This window comes from Arvicola amphibius, chromosome 8 (assembly GCF_903992535.2).
Source record: "Arvicola amphibius chromosome 8, mArvAmp1.2, whole genome shotgun sequence".
NCBI classification, from domain to species: Eukaryota; Metazoa; Chordata; class Mammalia; order Rodentia; family Cricetidae; genus Arvicola; species Arvicola amphibius.
In genome coordinates, this window is record NC_052054.1 from 47,895,330 (window position 1) to 47,913,638 (window position 18,309).

The following is an 18,309-nucleotide window of genomic DNA, read 5'->3' on the forward strand; positions in this document are numbered from 1 at the left end:
CCTCCCTCCCTTTTCTCCTCCCCCTCTACCCTCTCCCATGGTCTCCATGCTCCCAATTTACTCAGGAGATCTTGTCTTTTTCTATATCCCATGTATATTAGATCCATGCATATCTCTCTTAGAGTCCCCATTGTTGTCTAGGTTCTTTGTGATTGTGATTTGTAGGCTGCTTTTCTTTTCTATATGTTTAAAAAACATTTATGAGTGAGCACATATAATATTTGTCTTTCTGGGTCTGGGTTACCTCACTCAATATGATGATTTCTAGATCCATCCATTTGCCTGAAAACTTCAAGATGTCATTATTTTTTTTCTGCTATGTAGTACTTTATTGTGTAAATGTACCACATTTTCCTGACCCATTCTTTGGTTGAGGGTCATCTAGGTTGTTTCCCCATTCTGGCTATGACAAACAATGCTGCTATGAACATAGTTGAGCACATGTCCTTGTGGTACGATTGGGCATTCTTTGGATATATACCCAAAAGTGAATTACTGGGCCTTGAGGAAGGTTGTTTCCTAATTTTCTGAGAAATTGCCATACTGATATCCAAAGGGGCTGTACCAGCTTGCACCCCCACCAGGATTACAAGAGTGTTCCCGTTCGCCCAAAACCTCTCCAGCATAAGTTGTCATCAGTGTTTTTGATCTTGGCCATTCTTAAAGGTGTAAGATGGAATCTAGGAACTTTAAATCTTTAAAGAAAGAAATTGGAGAAGACACCAAAAAGTGGAAAGATCTCCCATGCTCTTGGGTAGGTAGAATTAACATAGTAAAAATGGCACTCTTACTGAAAGCAATCTATAGATTCAATGCAATGTCCAGCAAAATACCAGCAAAATTCTTCACAGACCTCAAAAGAAGAGTACTCAACTTTATATGGAAAAGCAAAAAACCCAGGAAAGCCAAAACAATCCTGTACAATAAAAAACATCTGGAGGTATCACAATCTCTAACTTCAAACTCTACCTCAGAGCTACAGTACTGAAAACAGCCTGGTATTGACATAAAAACAGACAGGAGGATTAATGGAACTGAATCAAAGACCTTGATATTAATTCACACACCTACAAACCTTAAACATTTTTCATAATTAGCTGGGAAAATAACAATAGTATTATTAAGAGTACTTGCTTCTGTTTTCTTCAGTTTGTCTGTTGTACTTTTTATATTAAAAGTCAGGTTCAAAATTTTCAATTTTTCACTTTGTCATATGTGCACAGTAATGAAATTATCACACTGAAGATGATGAGAATCTGGTCACTTCCAAACGGTTAGTGCTGTGAAACCTATGTGTGTTTCTCCATTATTTTCCTGTCTCCTTCATGAGATTCATATCTAGATTATATTGATTTTATATACTATAACTAAACAGGAAAAGTTTGATTACTATTCTGAGTTCTTTCAGACAGAATACTTGTTTTGAGTTTAACCCATAGTGATTTGTTTATTAATATCTTATGTTTTCTTCCTCAGTTGAATTTTACTGCTTGTCCTTAAATAAAAGTATATGAAAAACACCTCTGTGATTCCTCAATGTTTTGATGCATTAATAAAAACACAGTTTACTACATGAAAATCGTTAGTATTAGCATGGTATCATTTGACATTTTGTATAAGGATATATTTAATATGCAGTATTCACACTGAATTAAATCTGTCTCTTGCCCAAATCTCTGCAATATATTGACAGTGAAGCATTCAAAATTATAGATTTTTTTAAAAGATATTCAGTCTGTATACTGGCTGGTTTTGTGTGTCAACTTGACACAAGTTAAGTCATCAGAGAGGAAGAAGCCTTAGTTGAGGAAATACTTCTATACTATCCAGCTGTAAGGCATTTTCTCAATTAGTAATCAATGGGGTGGGCCAAACCTAGGGTGGGTAGTGCCATCCCTGGGCTGTTGATACTCAGTTGTATAAGAAAGCAGGGTGAACATGCTGTGGTAGGCAAGCCAGTAACAGCTTTCCTCCATGGCCCTTCAGTATCCTGCCCTGTTTGAATCCTGTCCTGACTTCTTCCAATGATGAACAGCAATCTGATAGTGTAAGCCAAATAAGCCCTGTTTGCCCAACTTGCTTTTTGGTCATGGTGTTTCATTGTAGCGACAGATATCCCAACCAAGCCAGCCTGTAACTGTTTTCTGTAGTTACTCTACTATGAAAATATACTCAAAATATTTTTCTCCCATCGGTTGGTGTTACATATTACTATTCTTTCCCCATTCTTTTTCCTTCTTTGTTCTTTATTTTTCTCATTTTTTTATTAAAAATTTCCATCTCCTCCCCTCCTCCTCTCCCTTCCCTCCCCTCCCTTCCACCCATACCCCCACTCCACCCCTCTCCAAGACAAAGAGCCATCAGGGTTCCCTTCACTATGTTAAGTCCAAGGTCCTCCCAGCTCCCCCTAAGTCCAGGAAAGTGAGCAACCCAACTGACAAGGCTCACAGTGAGTCCGTCCATGCTGTAGAGTTCATGCTCATCGCCGTTGTCCTTGGTTTCTCAGTCCTCCTCCACTGTCAGTCACATTCAGAGAGTCCGGTTTGGTCCCCTGTTCCATCAGTCCCATTCCAATTGGACTTGGTGGTCTCCCGTTAAATCTGTCCCACCGTCTCAATGAGTAAATGCACTCTTCACGGGCCTGACTTCCTTGCTCATGATCTCCCTCCTTTTGCTCCTCATCAGGACCTTGGGAGCTCAGTCCGGTGCTCCTATGTGGGGCTCTGTCATTTTCTCCATCCAGTATTTCCCATCTACCATAGTCATGCTTCTACTTTCAACTCTATGAAATTGCCTATTTTAGATTCCACAAACAATTAAAAACACACAGTACTTATCTTTCTGTCTTCAGTTTATTGCATATTAAAATGTCAGCTGATAGTAACTGTGAGACTCTAAAGAAGATGACAAACCTAAGTTCCTTAATTGACTATCATTTTGTGGATATTTAGTCCACAGAAAACTTCCGATCTTTGATATGTTGCATTAATATGTACCTTACATACCAATATGAAGAATAATTTTGAAAAGATATTCACAAGGTGTGATGAATAACTGGGAAGAACCAGGCATTTTCTCAAATTTCTTCCTTTAGACAATGGAGTGATGAGCATCACAGAGCATGTGTTGTTCCTGTTGCACTGAGTAATCATTATGTCTCTTCTGCACAGAAAGATGCACAAGATAAAGAAGATGGATGTGAAAAAGTCACAAAGATGGGAAATAAATTCAAGACCATAGAAAGTGATGAAAATATGGAGCTGAAAAATGGGTCTTGCTCATAGCTCAAACATGAAGGCTGGCATTTGGTTTCCTTTCACCTAGGTAAACATTAAATGTCGGAGCAAAACTGCTAAAACCCTAGGGCACAAGAGGCAGAGGAACAGATGGCAGATACAGAATCTCTCTGGGCAGCCAGTCCAGCTGAAATGGTTAGCTCCATTTTCAGAGAGAGACATTGCTTCCATACAATGTGGAGAGTGATAGAGACAGATATTGATGTTGCCTTCTGGCCTATACTCTCTCTCTCTCTCTCTCTCTCTCTCTCTCTCTCTCTCTCTCTCTCTCTCTCTCTCTCTCTCTCTCTCTTTCTCTCTCTGCTTCTGTTTCTCTCTCTCTCTCTGCCTTTCTCTCTCTGCCTCTCTCTCTGCCTCTCTGCCTTGCTCTTTCATATGCAAGTGTGCATGCACACACACACACAGTCACATGGACATGTACACAAGCACTAATGTGCATAAACAGATATGTACACCCAAAATAACTAAAGCAGAAGCAAGTGAATTCTACAGGACTGTGCACTAGTTCTTTCCCTTTTGTTTTAACAAAGGACGCTTCTCATTTTTCCACGTGTATGCGCATGTTCACCGACAGAGTAACATACTCATCAGAAGTCAGCTTAAGATGTAGATGTTAACTTTTCATATGATTATATATATGTAGATTTACATGCATTGTGGGTATTTTATAGATGTATATATATAGAAAATAGCATGATTTTTTTTTTTTTAGTGTTCCAACTGCCTTCTTTTATTGTTTTGTTTTCATGGTTTATTTTTTATATTTAAAAATTTCCATCTCCTCCCCTCCTCCTACCCCTTCCCTCCCCTCTCTTCCACCCATACCCCCACTCCCTCCCTCTCCAAGCCAAAGAGCCATCAGGGTTCCCTTCACTATGTTAAGTCCAAGGTCCTCCCAGCTCCCCCTAAGTCCAGGAAGGTGAGCAACCAAACTGACAAGGCTCACAGTGAGCCTGTCCATGCTGTAGAGTTCATGTTCATTGCCGTTGTCCTTGGTTTCTCAGTCCTCCTCCGCCGTCAGCCACATTCAGAGAGTCCGGTTTGGTCCTATGTTCCATCAGTCCCATTCCAATTGGACTTGGTGGTCTCCCGTTAGATCTGTCCCACCGTCTCAATGGGTAAACGCACTCCTCACGGGCCTGACTTCCTTGCTCATGATCTCCCTCCTTTTGCTCCTCATCAGCACCTTAGGAGCTTGACTTTTTCTTGCATCATTTTGTTATTTAACCTTTCCTTCTGTATTTATCTTCTTCCCATGCCTAAATAACCTCCCAATTTTCCCAATTATATTTTCCAAACACTCATATCTTGTTATTTTCATCTACTTTGCCTGTCCTTCAGTTTTCCAATTTTACTCTCCTTGTTCCTTAAAGTACTTCAGATATTATATAGTCATATCTAAATATTTGGAACTAGGAACCTCTGGTGAGAGAGAATTGTCTAAATCTGTGTTACTTCACTCAATATATTATCTACTAGTTCCGTCAGTTTACCTGCAAAGTTCATGATTTCATTTATTCTTACCACTGAATAGTATTCCATAGTATAAGTGCACATTTTCATTATTTGTCAGTAGAAGGACATCTACATTGTTTCAATTTCCTAGCAATTGTAAATAAAGCCACAGTGAACATGACTGAGAAGGTAGCTATGCTTAGCACATTGAGTCCTTTTGCACATGCTGAGGAAGGCAATAACTGGATCATATGGTAGATTTACTTTCAACTTTTTGAGGATTCTATGCAGAGATTCCCAAAATGGCTAAACCAGTTTCCAAATCCATCAGCAGTAAATGAGGGTTCCCTCTTTCTCACAATCTCTGTAGCAATTGTTGTCAATTATGTTGTTGATTTTAGCCATTCTGACTGTTGTAAGATGAAATATTAAAGGCATTTTAATGTGTGTTTTCTTAATTTAGAGACAGTAAGAGTTTCTGAGATATTTATTAGTTATTTCATTTCTTCTTCAGAGAGCTCTGTTCAGTCTTTGAGCTCATTTTAAAATGTATCATATTTTGTATATGTACAATACATATGTCTTTTAATCTGAAAGTTACCAGTTCTGTATCATAACTGTTTACTGAAAAGTGATATGATTTGAATATATAGAAGACAAAGCCACCATAAACTATTTAATTTTTCTTTTTCAAAGTAATGCTTCATTTTCTCTTGAAAATATGTTTACAGACTTTATAAATATTAAGGATTTAGTTACATTGTTTTTATTACTTACTGATCAAATATATAGGAGTATATTTCTAACATCAAATAAAATGTTAAATGTGCATCTAACTTTTATTTAATAGAATTATCTTTTTAATATGTACAACAGTTAAATTTTACTTTTATCAAGAGAGAAATTTCCTTTGTTCCATCTGTTTGTTAATATAACTAATAAAATTAGAATTACCCCTTGCTTATACAATTATCATGTGATGTTACTCTATGGAACTGAAATCCATTCTTAGAGTCTTCAGGGGGAAAAGTGGCAATTTTATTCTGTGGTAAAGAAGCCACACAAACTTGTCTGTAATTTTCATGTTCAAGTAAAATTGTTTTTTTCTTCAAAAATAAAAGAAGAAAGAAGTTTTGTTTCAAAATGCATTACTGCCTGTATTAGAGTACGGTTGGCTGCTCAGCTATGCCAGCCTTCTGTGCTATGCCAGAGGAAACAATCCTAGATATGGAATTTTCAAGATTTATAAATGTAACTCAATTGCGTGGGAGACTCCTGTTCCTGTGAGGGTGTCCAAAGCTTTCAGGGAGAAGAAATATAATATTGGGGATTAACATTTAAAACCAGGATTCAAATTCTTCAAAATAAATCAAGATGCTTTGCTGAGTATTTACTTCTAAGAAAAGAAGGGAGCTGAAAAAAAAATTGAAATAGACATGAGATAGAAACTAAAAAAGCGATTTGAGTAACCATAAACCATCATCTAAACATAAACCATCATCTAAACATCTAAACATAAACCATCATCTAAAAGAGGCTTTGCCTCTTTCTGTAATTCTGATGTTTAGGATTAAAGATTCTTAAGCTATTAATGAAAGGGCATCCACAATTTTTTTTTAAAATTTATTTATTTTTTTTCCTCATTTTTTTATTCAAGATTTCCATCTCCTCCCCTCCTCCTCCCCCTTCCCTCCCCTCCCTTCCACCCATACCCCCACTCCACCCCTCTCCAAGACAAAGAGCCATCAGGGTTCCCTTCACTATGTTAAGTCCAAGGTCCTCCCAGCTCCCCCTAAGTCCAGGAAGGTGAGCAACCAAACTGACAAGGCTCACAGTGAGCCCATCCATGCTGTAGAGTTCACGTTCATTGCCGTTGTCCTTGGTTTCTCAGTCCTCCTCCACCGTCAGCCAGAGCCCCACATAGGAGCATAGGCAAATAATGCAAAGGCCATGAGTGCACATGCGGAGGCCGTCAAGTTCCTGGTGAAGCCCCAGGTGGTGAAGCCCCAGGTGGTGAAGCCCCAGGTGGTGAAGCCCCAGGTGGTGAAGCCCAAGGTGCCAAAGGGCCCCAGCCAGAAACTTACCTGTCTCGTTTTCATGGCTCACCCCAAGCTTGGGAAGCGGATTAGAAGCTACATGGCCAGGGGTCGTAGGCTCCAAAAAACAAAGCCCAAGGTTCAAGCCAAAGCAGAGGCCTCAGCTGCAGCTCAGGCTCCCAAAGGTGCCCAGGCCCCTGTGAAGGCCCCATAAAAAAGGTCTCAGTTTGCCAATGAGAAGACACATGGACTGGTGTGGATATCTACACAGTGTTTGCAGATGGTCAGGACCTTATGCAGTTTTTACAAATAAACTTGAGGCAAGTTCTGTTAAAAAAATTATTTGATGTAAATCACATTGTTTGATGTAAATCACATATAGAAAATACATTCAATTACTTGGGAGTAAAAGTTGTTTTAAAACTATCCACAGCCGGGCGGTGGTGGCGCACGCCTTTAATCCCAGCACTCGGGAGGCAGAGGCAGGCGGATCTCTGTGAGTTCGAGGCCAGCCTGGTCTACAAGAGCTAGTTCCAGGACAGGCTCTAAAAAAACTGCAGAGAAACCCTGTCTCAAAAAACAAAAAAAAAAAAAAAAAAAAAAAAAAAAAATAAAACTATCCACAATTTACACAAATCACTTGGATTCACAAACCATATACTGAGACTTTAAATCCCTGGACTCCTAATTATGATTTTTTTTTCAGGAAAAGAGCTTTGAAAGCAAAATCATATTTGCTCTAAAAATTATCCATACTATTTCCAAATATACCTTTCTACAAAATGCATAGTCTAAATCTCTGCATTTTATACTACAAAATATGATGTTTGATCCAAAATAATTGTTCAGCATTTGCTGGCAGCATTGAGGTTTCCTACCTCATTTTCTTATTTTATTTTAAGAGTCTCTATAATAATTTTAGAAAGCTATATCCTAGATTAAAAATATTTCAAGAGGGGCTTGAAAGAGAGCTCATCAATTAAAAGCATCTGCTGCTTTTCTAGAAGACCTGGGTTAGAAACCCATTATTCACATTGTATCTCACAACTATCTGTAACTCCAGTTTCAGGGGATCTGATATTTGCTCTCTGTGGGAACTATGCACACAAGTAGTGCATAGAAAACATATAAATATAAAATAATAAAACAATTTTTAAAATATGTTAACCTAAGATGTCTAAGGCTGTGTTATTGCTAATCTAGTCATAACTGACCTAAAATTTATTACCTAAAATTTATGACACATTACTTAGTGGCATGTCAACAATTTCTTGATTGTTTCTTCCTTGTAAACTTGTCTCAGACACAGAAAGCGCTAAGGTTTTGCTTATGTGAATGTTTGCATTTTATTTTTTAAGACTTCTTAATTTGCAGGTGCATGCATGTGTGTGTTGGCATTGGTGTAGTCTATCACATGTGTGTGAGTGCTCACAGAGATCAAAGATGGTACCAGATCTCCATGGAGCATCAGTTACAGGTTGCTACATGCAACTCCCTGTGGGTGCTGAGAATGAACACAGGTGCTCTGAAGGAACAATATGCGCTGAAACGCTGAGCTATCTTTCCAGCCAGACGTTTGTGTTTTAAAAAGACATTGCCGTTTAGGATCTTCCCATTGTCTTATTGACAATTAAAAGCCCTCACCCTGAACCTTAAGATCTGCAGTATCATTTTTGTTGACTTGTTCAAGCTCAACCTGGACATGTTTATTCAGTACAACACCTGATAGAAGTCTTTGAGTGTGAGCACATAGAGAAACTTAGATAAAAGGCACGTCATGCTTTCAAAATATTTTCACATATTGTTACTATATGAAAGAAAAATGAGAACTATGTCCTGAAAGACATCAGGATTTCTTAAACCATTTTCTGACTCCTTTGAAACCTCTGCAGCTCCACAGCAGATGATTTAATCATTCCATGTTTAGAGTTGTGAAATAACTGCTTTTGTTTCATTCCTGTTGGGTATTTCCAGGTGCCATGAGGATGGGCAAGCTAAAACCACCTCAACAAAATCAGCTGACAAAGGCAAAATATTAATCAAGTGTGACCCTGATTCATAGGGTGACAAGGGACAGTGTGGCAATTCCACAGCACCTGAATTCCTCAGTATCAGCTTAGATGAGGACCCAGGCTCAGCAAATATCAGCGCAGTAATTAAGAAACAATGAAACACATTTTATAGATTGACATACACATAGAATGAGGATTCAATAAAAATATTAATTTGAAAGATTGTATAAACTTCAAAGCTGTGCATATACAGTAAGTAAATTGAATGGGGAATTTGAAAGCTATGAGAATGGTTTACATCCTACAAGAAGAACTGCCAAAAAGGAAGGAGGGGAGAGCTGGGGACTCCTGTAGTGTGTATGAGAATATTAAATGTCATTAGGTTTGTATTTGCAAAAGGAAATAACCACTCAGGCTGGCAAAATGAAGATTGTTTTTCAGTGTTTCTGTTAATTACATCATCTAGCAGCAGGTAGCTGCTTGTTTACATTATACATATTATACAGACTAACATATATAATGCTCATGTTTCTGTCCTAAAGTAGGCAAGCAAGAGTGTGAGGGAGCTTACAGAGTGCTGCAAAAATCTACAGAGCTTTTATGAAATACACATCACCCAGTCTTTGATAAAGAATTCAAATAATATATCATCATTGTACATATTTGAATTACATCAACTTAGGGGGCAACACATTTATAAAAATGTAAAACCAAATCAATATTGTAGGAGTCTCCATGTCTTAAGGAATTTCTTTTGGTTCAACCATGAGTACATGTTTACATTCAATTATTAGCACCGAAGCAACCTGGTGAGAGGTTAAAGATATTCTCCATCTTTAATATGGCAGCCATAGAATTCAGGAGCGTTCCAAGCCTTTGACTGGTTTCACAGATGAGTATCAGGTATAAAACAGCAATTTACTGTCTTCAGTATTTGGTGATGCACAATACTAGTTTTAACCTGGTGTCTGGTAAGTCTAGGAACAGGATTATGATAACTAAGAGCCAGGAGAAGAAAGTCAACTCATGTAGACCTGGTCAAGGAGATGCTACCATCCCCACTCATTCTCATTCCCAATTCTAGTCTCATAAGTGAGTTACTTAAGAACTTAGTTGGTGTTTTCAAGCTACTTACCATTTTAGTTTCAAAATGAGGTAGAAAATTAAATTTTGTGAGTTTCTTTCTGTAAATAAACCCCATTACACCATGGGAAGAACATGTAGAATTGGGAGTTATCAAGATAAGTGAGGTCACTGTTGAGGAGGAAGTTCCAAAGCCTGAATATAACAACCACGATGACAATCTACATCGGAATTACTAAATTCTTATGTACCCTTCTGGACAGAAAGCAGATTTTCTAGCCCCTGCAATATGTACTTTTTTAGAATGCAAAAAAAAAAGATTGAAGATTGTATGTTCCCATATGTGCACATGCTTGTGCACATGTGAATATATGCTGATGCATGATGTGGTATAGAGAGAAATATTATATGTTCCTTTTTATGATTCTCTGGCTCACATTGAAGTTTGGGTGTCTTTGTTTTTATTTCATAACATTAATGACTGTAAGCCACAAGTTAATGTTTGAATCTTTCCTGTCCCATAATAAAAATACATTTTTCATTTCCTCTAAATATTAAAAACCAGTAAAGTCTCTAACATACTGTTATTTTTTCATAAACTTAAGAAAATTAAGTTTCATAAAATTTATAGATTTGACCTAAATATTTTAGAAATTCTTTAGACTTTTAAAAATATCAGGTCCATATTCATACTTATTCCTTTGGAATAAAATTCATTCTAATGTTTGGTGAGTATTTTATCTTTGCTGGATGGGGTGGTCAGGGTTGCTCACAGACAAGAACCTAGAGGAGGATGTGGGAAGCCTGAGTAGGGGGGTGTAGGCAACACCTGTGCTGGTTTTTTTCTGGTGGTGGCACCTTGGTTGCTGTGGCCTTTTTGCAAGAGTTGTAGTGGCATTTAATTTCTATTTTAATAAATAAAGTTTGTCTGAATTTCAGAGAGTAAAACAGCCCCACTGATCAACCTTAAAGACCACGCAGTGATAATACACACCTTTAATCTCAGTAGCCACACTAGTTGCTATAGAAACTGGGCAGTACACATGCCTTTAATCCCAGTGGTACAAGCTTTTAATCCCAGTCCCAGAGAAGAATATAAAGTGGGAGGGGACAGCTCACAGACAGTCTCATTCTTTCTGTTTCCTAGTCACAAATGAGGAAGACAGACTAGTAGGATATGGTGGAGGATCTGCTGTGATTTGAGGGAGAAAACAGGAATGCTGAAGAGCCTGAGCAGAAATAAGAACCATGCCAAGCTTCCTAGAAAATCCACAGGCCTTTCTTTTACAACTACTTTATTGAAATATCATTCACAAATAAAGTTGTATGTGTCTATATCCATGATATTAACACAATTAGGAGACATTTTTATAACCTGAAAGGTGGTTACCATAGTCAAATCAACAGCATATCCATCACTGACTAACTTTCATCTCTATATGTTTCTATGCTCGTGTGGAAGAGACTTAAGACTTACTACTGTCTTAATACATCCCAAGTATTTAGAACAGTTTTGTATTCCCATTTCCTATAAATTTGCATTACTTAGCTCTCCAGAATGTATTCTTCTATAGCTGAAAATGTGTGTTCCCTGATCAGTATCCTCTGATTTCCCATCCTTGACCACGCAATCCTGCATCCATCTTTTTCTTGTGCTTCTTTCTGCTGCTTCCACATTGGATCACATAGTGCCTGTGTCCAGCTCATTTCACTCAGCATAATGTTTTTCAGTGAATCCATAATGCAGCAAGCAGCAGGGTTTTCTATTTATGGCTAAATAATGTTCCATGCCGTGTATGTATCACATTTTCTTCATCCATCATCTACCAACAGAGATTTAGGATGTTTTCATGCCTTGACAGTGATTAATGGTATTTTAATGAACATGGGATGCACATATCTTTTTTAGACACTGAATTTATTTCATTTATGCATGTTTTAAAATGAAACTATGGAACCAAGTTAGAGTATTGTTTTAATTTAGGGGTTAAGATCCATACTGTGTATACCAAACCAAATGTTTGGACAAACCAAAGGTTCTGTCCTTTCCAGATATCCTTACCTACACTAATCTTTCCTTTTATTGATACCCATCCTAATACATGCAGTGAAATTTTTAAGTGACAAAGTAAAAGATTAAGTGCCAAAGTTATGAAACCTTAGAGGAAATGGAAAGCAATTTCTTTATGCTCCACATGTTCAGTGAGATTGTATGGTACCTATCTCTTTATGTCTGTTTTATTTTAATTAACACAAGGATTTCTAGTTCTAACCATGTTGTTTTAAAGTGCCTTTTGATGGTGTATATGAATCATATTTTATCCATTTACCAGTGAAGGAGATATAAATTATTTCTAATCTTTAGTTTTGTTCCAGTGAATATGAGAATACATATTTTTTTTAATATGAGAACACAAATTTTTCTTTGACTAATTTCTTTGGGTTACATATCCAGGGAGAGTTGCTCCATCATATTGAGTTTTTTTAATTTGTTTAATTTTTGAAGCATCTCCAAGCTCTGTCCCATTACAGAAGTACTAATTTCCACTACCACCAACAATGTCCCAAAGAGCCCCTTTCTCCAAAACTGTGCCCATTATTTCTGTTCCATGCCTTGATCCCTTTGTTAACAGTCTTCTTAACATGGAAGATCAGAAAAAAATTATTCAACCCTTTAATATCACTCTTATTTTTCAACAAATATAACTTTAAATAATACATGTAACACATTTTTAGAGTTTCCAAATTGCAAGTAATAAAATTAAATGATTTTCTACTGCCATAATCTTAATTCAACATGAAATATTTTTTTCATTCAATCATTAGATAAAAAATTATAATGCCCAGAAAAGGGAGATGGCTTAGATAGAAAGGCTCTTGCTGATAGCACAAAACCATAAATTTATCCCTGGATTCAATGAGTAGGAAAAGAGACTGCAAGGTGTCCTCTAACTTCTACATACATGTAGCAGGAGCACACCTGCATGTGTGTATGCTTATGCACTTTAATTCACACACACAATTAAATCTAAACAAACTAAATTTTATTACCAGATGTATATTCATGCTATTGTTAAAAATATTTTTTTTATTTGCATTTTATTTTATTTTCTTTTTTTTTCTTTTTTTTATTTCTTCCCTCCTCCTCCCCCTCCCTCCCCTCCTTCTCCCCCTTCTCTCCCCTCCTTCTCCCCCTTCCCTCCCCTCCCCTCCACCCATACCTCCCCTCCTGTAATGAATTAATTCCTGACTTGGTTCATTTGCTGGCATAGAAATCAAGTATTTTCTGGGCGTGAGTCTGGGAACTCTGACAGAGCAGACCTGAGCCAGGACCGCTGTGGGTCCGGGAGTGAGTCTGGAAGTTCCGAGGAACTAGACCTGAGCCAGAACCTCTACAGGTCTAGGTGTGGGTCTGGAACCTCTGAGGGAGTAGGCTGGAGCCAGAGACCTTTGTGGGACCAACCACAAGCCAGGCTTCTGCAGGAACAGATCCAGACCAGGCACGCTTATGAAAACAGGACTAAGTTAGCAACCTAGGTTGGAGCAGGCCTGAGACAGTGAACTCCACAGAAGCAGAACAAACCCTAGGAACGCAGAGCCACCTCCAGCAGAAAAAAAAAATGATGACATCTTGAAATTTGCAGGCAAATGGATGGATCTAGAAAATATATTGAGTGAGGTAACCCAGACCCAGAAAAATAGTTTTCATATGTACTCACTCATAAATGTTTTAAAACATAAAGTAAAGAAAATCAGTCTACACATCACAATCCCAGAGAACCTGGCCATAATGTGTATCCTAAGAGAGACATACATAAATCTAAAGTACATGGGAGTAGAAAAAGACAAGATCTCCTGAGTAAATTGGGAGCATGGGAACCATGATAGAGGGTTGAAAGGTGAGGGAAAGGAAGGGAAGGAAGCAGAGAAAAATGTATAGCTCAATAAAATCAATAAAAACAGAAATCAGGTATTTCCAGTGCTTTGCTCTGACTCACTACATAAATCATACCTGTACCGCTTGTGCTCTTATCTCTGGTCGCTGAGAAAATTCTAAATTTCTGCTAGGAAGCCAGTGATGAAAAATCCTTAAAATACCATGAAGGTATAAAACCCTTCTGAAACTTGACAAGGAAGTCCACCTCAGGTTAATATCACTGGTAATAATATTAATATGTAAGATACATCTAAACTCCACGGTGGTAGAACAGATTCTTAGATGTAGCATAATATGAATAAAGTACTCCACATATTTGGGCCTTACTATATTTAGTTTTAAATGAAAATCTTTTATATTTGGAGATCCTAAAGAGGTTGGTCAACTCTAGCTTACAGTATTTTGTTAAGTGTCATAGTAATAGTAGATAACATGAAAGATGGTAACCTTAGAATATTCTGATTAAAAACATTCAAAATTCAATGTGATTTGAGAGAAAATATAAATGCATATTACAGTGTAAAGGAAGGACTAGCTAATTGTTTTTTTGATATTATATACAAGGAATAGAGTTAGATGAATATTCATACAGAATATAGATTATAATAAATGTCTTTGGCAACTCAATAATGTATTTTAACAGAGTGGGATTGTCAATTCACAGAATATGGTACAAAGAAATTTTGTATTTTCATAATTTGGTACATTAGTCTACACTATTAACTTTAACTAAAGGTTTACATAGTAATGTAAAAGAGGGTTAATATGACTATGGTAGATCAGTTACAGTTTAATTAACAAAGATAAAATTTTTCTCTCTTCAGTGTGACATTGAAGACTAAATATTGAGCCAATACATAATGTTTGGGGACTATTTCATAGTGTGAAACAATAAGCTATGTAGATGACATTTTTATCTATAAATATTTGTTGATTTGAGTAAATTTTCCTCATGAAATTAATTTTTAAAATTATGATACACTGTGAAAAAGATGCTGATAAATATCATGTCATAAATATAAATCAATATTTATTAATTATTTGTACCTGAGAAGGAACTATTAAGGAAAAATTCAGGCAGGTTTTATGTACATGTGGACAAACCACAATATAACCTGATAGCAAACACTGGTTGATCAATACTTCCTTATGGTTACATGTTTTTGTCAATTTGTTTATGTTGAGGTTTAATGGTCAACACAACGTCATTTAAAAATATTGGTTGAACATGAATTTAAAGTAGTGAAGAGTAACCTTTTAAGATTTTTCTTAGAATGATATCTAGCAAAGAATGCAAACCTCATCTTAAAATATTTCAGTTGCTAAAATATCTTCTTGAAACACTCACGTGGAGGGAGGGAAGATTATGTTTTAAGATATGAATTAAATGATTTTAACAATAAAATGTGTGCATTAAAACAAAGACTCATAGAAATATAAAATGTCTCACTGTGCATGGTGTTTTCCTATAATAGTAACACTCCGGAAGTGGAGAAAAGGTGAGCGTTTTAAGGTATCCTTATTTACATAGTAAATTCAAGATCAATTTGGGCTACCTGAGACCGTGTTTTAAAATGGGAGGTAAGCCGGGAGGGAGGGGAGGTGGCTCATGCCTTTAATCTCAGCACTCAGGAGGCAGAGACAGGTTAATCTTTATGTGTTCAAAGCCAGCTTGGTCTATAAGAGCTAGTTCCAGGTCAGGCTCCAAAACTACAAACCAAAACACTGTATCAAAAAAAATGGAACATAATAAAAAATTATGTATGCATTTTTGTAATTTGGCCAACTTTGTATTGGAAACATTGGCATATTAAAAATATAGGATAGTTGTTTTTCATTGAAGTATTTTACATTAGTTTTCATTACCAAGAATGGAGAAGAGGATGCTATTGACATTTAGAGAGTAGAGAGATGGCTAAACACCTTTCAGGTGTAGATCAAGACCCTACAGAAAATCAGTATCTGATCCTAAATATCAATAACACAATCCTTATCAATGCTTGTTATTTTTAAACATAGTCAGAGCTCAGACTTCTTTCACTCAGACTTCTTTCTTTTTCTGTCTCTTTGTCTCTGTGTCTTTCCGTATCTCTTTCTATAGTCATCTCTCTGTGTCTTTGTCCTTGTGTGTAGGGGTGTGTGTGTGTGTGTGTGTGTGTGTGTGTGTGTGTGTAAGAGAGAGAGAGAGAGAGAGAGAGAGAGAGAGAGAGAGAGAGAGAGAGAGAGAGAGATTCTTGGTTATTTTTCGTTCTCACGTGCAGATGAGTCTTAGTTTCTCTCCCTTTCTTCCACTTCTCAATTTTTCACATTCATTTTCTGATGTTTCCCTTATGAAATGTTGCATGTAGATCAATGGTTCCTTATAATTACATGTGAGACATGTAAGACCAGAAGCTAGAAAATAACGAAATAATGTAGGAACATTGTACTAACAAGATAAAATCAATCTTCTTCAGTAATGTGTCTTAGAGAGTCTTCCAATCAGCCTAAGCTTGTGTTCAAGGACTCAAAGATGAAATAACCTCAAAACACCAGAAATCAGAGGTCACAAACAAGGATAAAGAGGAGCAGAATGGCATGTATGTGGGTTTTCCACACATGTTAGCTTTTCCTGTCCATTTATTCAGTTATCCTTTGTGAGAGCTTCCAGAATGCACTTACATCCTTTTGTCTGCTTCTTTCATTTACAGCCCAAAGAAAGTTGTACTTCCCTTCTATTTGATTCTCTAAGACACTTATCTTCAGTCAAATATGATACTTTCACTAGGAAATGTGTTTAGTGACATTCATACAGCATTTTGAAAGATATCATACCAAATAAATTATTATGATGATTATTTTGGTCATTTTAAAAAATTATTTAATTCATTTAAATTCTAGCTGTAATCTTTTCCTTTGGATTTAATAGTTTTCTATAGAAATTTTCTCTTAACATTGGCTTCCATTCATTTACTGCTTTAATTAATTGAAGACAAGGGAATACGAAACTGAGAAAGAATCTCATTACTGAATTAATTGAACTAGGAAGTAGAGTTGTGAAATAATGAAAGAGTAAAATGTATTTCCACAATCAATGGATCATTTTGTTCAAGTCTCTCCTTGTATGATCTCATCCATTTTATTAACCATTTTATTTACTTTGATTGTATAGCATTTCACCAACTTTACTGTTTCTGTCTTCTACTTTTGGCTCAATGTTATATCTAATCTTTCCCTCTCTCTGGTTCTTATAGGTTTTCATGTATTTTTAATAGATATACATATTAGTGAAAGATGGAGATTTGGGGAAAAGCTTGTCATTCAGAATGCACAGTTGAGTAGGCATCTTAAAAGCAATATCTGTGAGTCTTAGAGAGTTTCCTAAAATGGCTCAGGTGTGGGAGCATAGGTAATAGGAATGAGAATGAATGACAAGTCTTCATACTAAAAGCTATTGTCACTAGCCATTGCCACTGATCAAAGCACCAAAATTCATCATGCAATATTCTCTGGCATCAGTGTGCTTACACAATTTGAAACCTGTATAGATCTTGTAACAAACCTGTAGTGTGGAGCTGTGGGCAGCTTCCCGCCACCCTGCTCTCGTCCACCGGCTAGCTTAAAACCCAAAATAACATCACACAAATTGTATTCTTTTAAACACTGCCTGGCCCATTATTTTCAGGCTCTTACTCACATCTTGACTAACCCATATCTAATAATCTATGTAACACCATGAATGGTGTCTTACCCGGAAAGTTTCAGCATGTCTGACCTGGTGGCTTGCTTCATCGCAACTGGTTGTAGAGGCAGGGCAATTGTCTGAGCCATCTACCTCACTTCCTTCTTCCTGTTCTGTCTACTCCACCCACCTATTTTCTAACCTATTAGGCCAAGCAGTTTTCTTTATTAATTAACCAATGAAATCAACAGATTGATAGAAGACCCGCCTCCATCACAAACCTCTAGATCAAATGACATTTGTAGACTTTCTGCTTCCAAACAATAATCTATGTGGACCTAAACAACTTTATATACTAACTGCCTGTGTTAACCAGACTTGTAGACATACTTGCCGGTCTTTAAGAGATAGCAAAATATGACCCATCACCACAGCTATTAACTGAAAATTTGTGACTATATTCCTAGAGTTTAACTTGGAACACTTTGATCCAATTAGTTATCACAGCCTTAATTTTCTTTGCATGATTAATCATTTAACATATCAACCTTATTATTTTATTCTAGAAACATTAAATGGTAACTTCCATTATTTTATAAATCATGTTTTTAAAATATTTCATGTCTATGATGTAGGTAATATTATTTCATTTAGGATTCTCCAGAGAAAGAGAAGCAACAGGATAAACAGATGAGGGATGATAGACAGACAGACAGATACGTTAAAGGACAGTTAGTATGGGAACTGATTCATGAGATTGTGGATGCCAAAATGTTTCATATTACTCTGCATTCATAACAGAGATAAATTTAATCTATTGATTCACCAT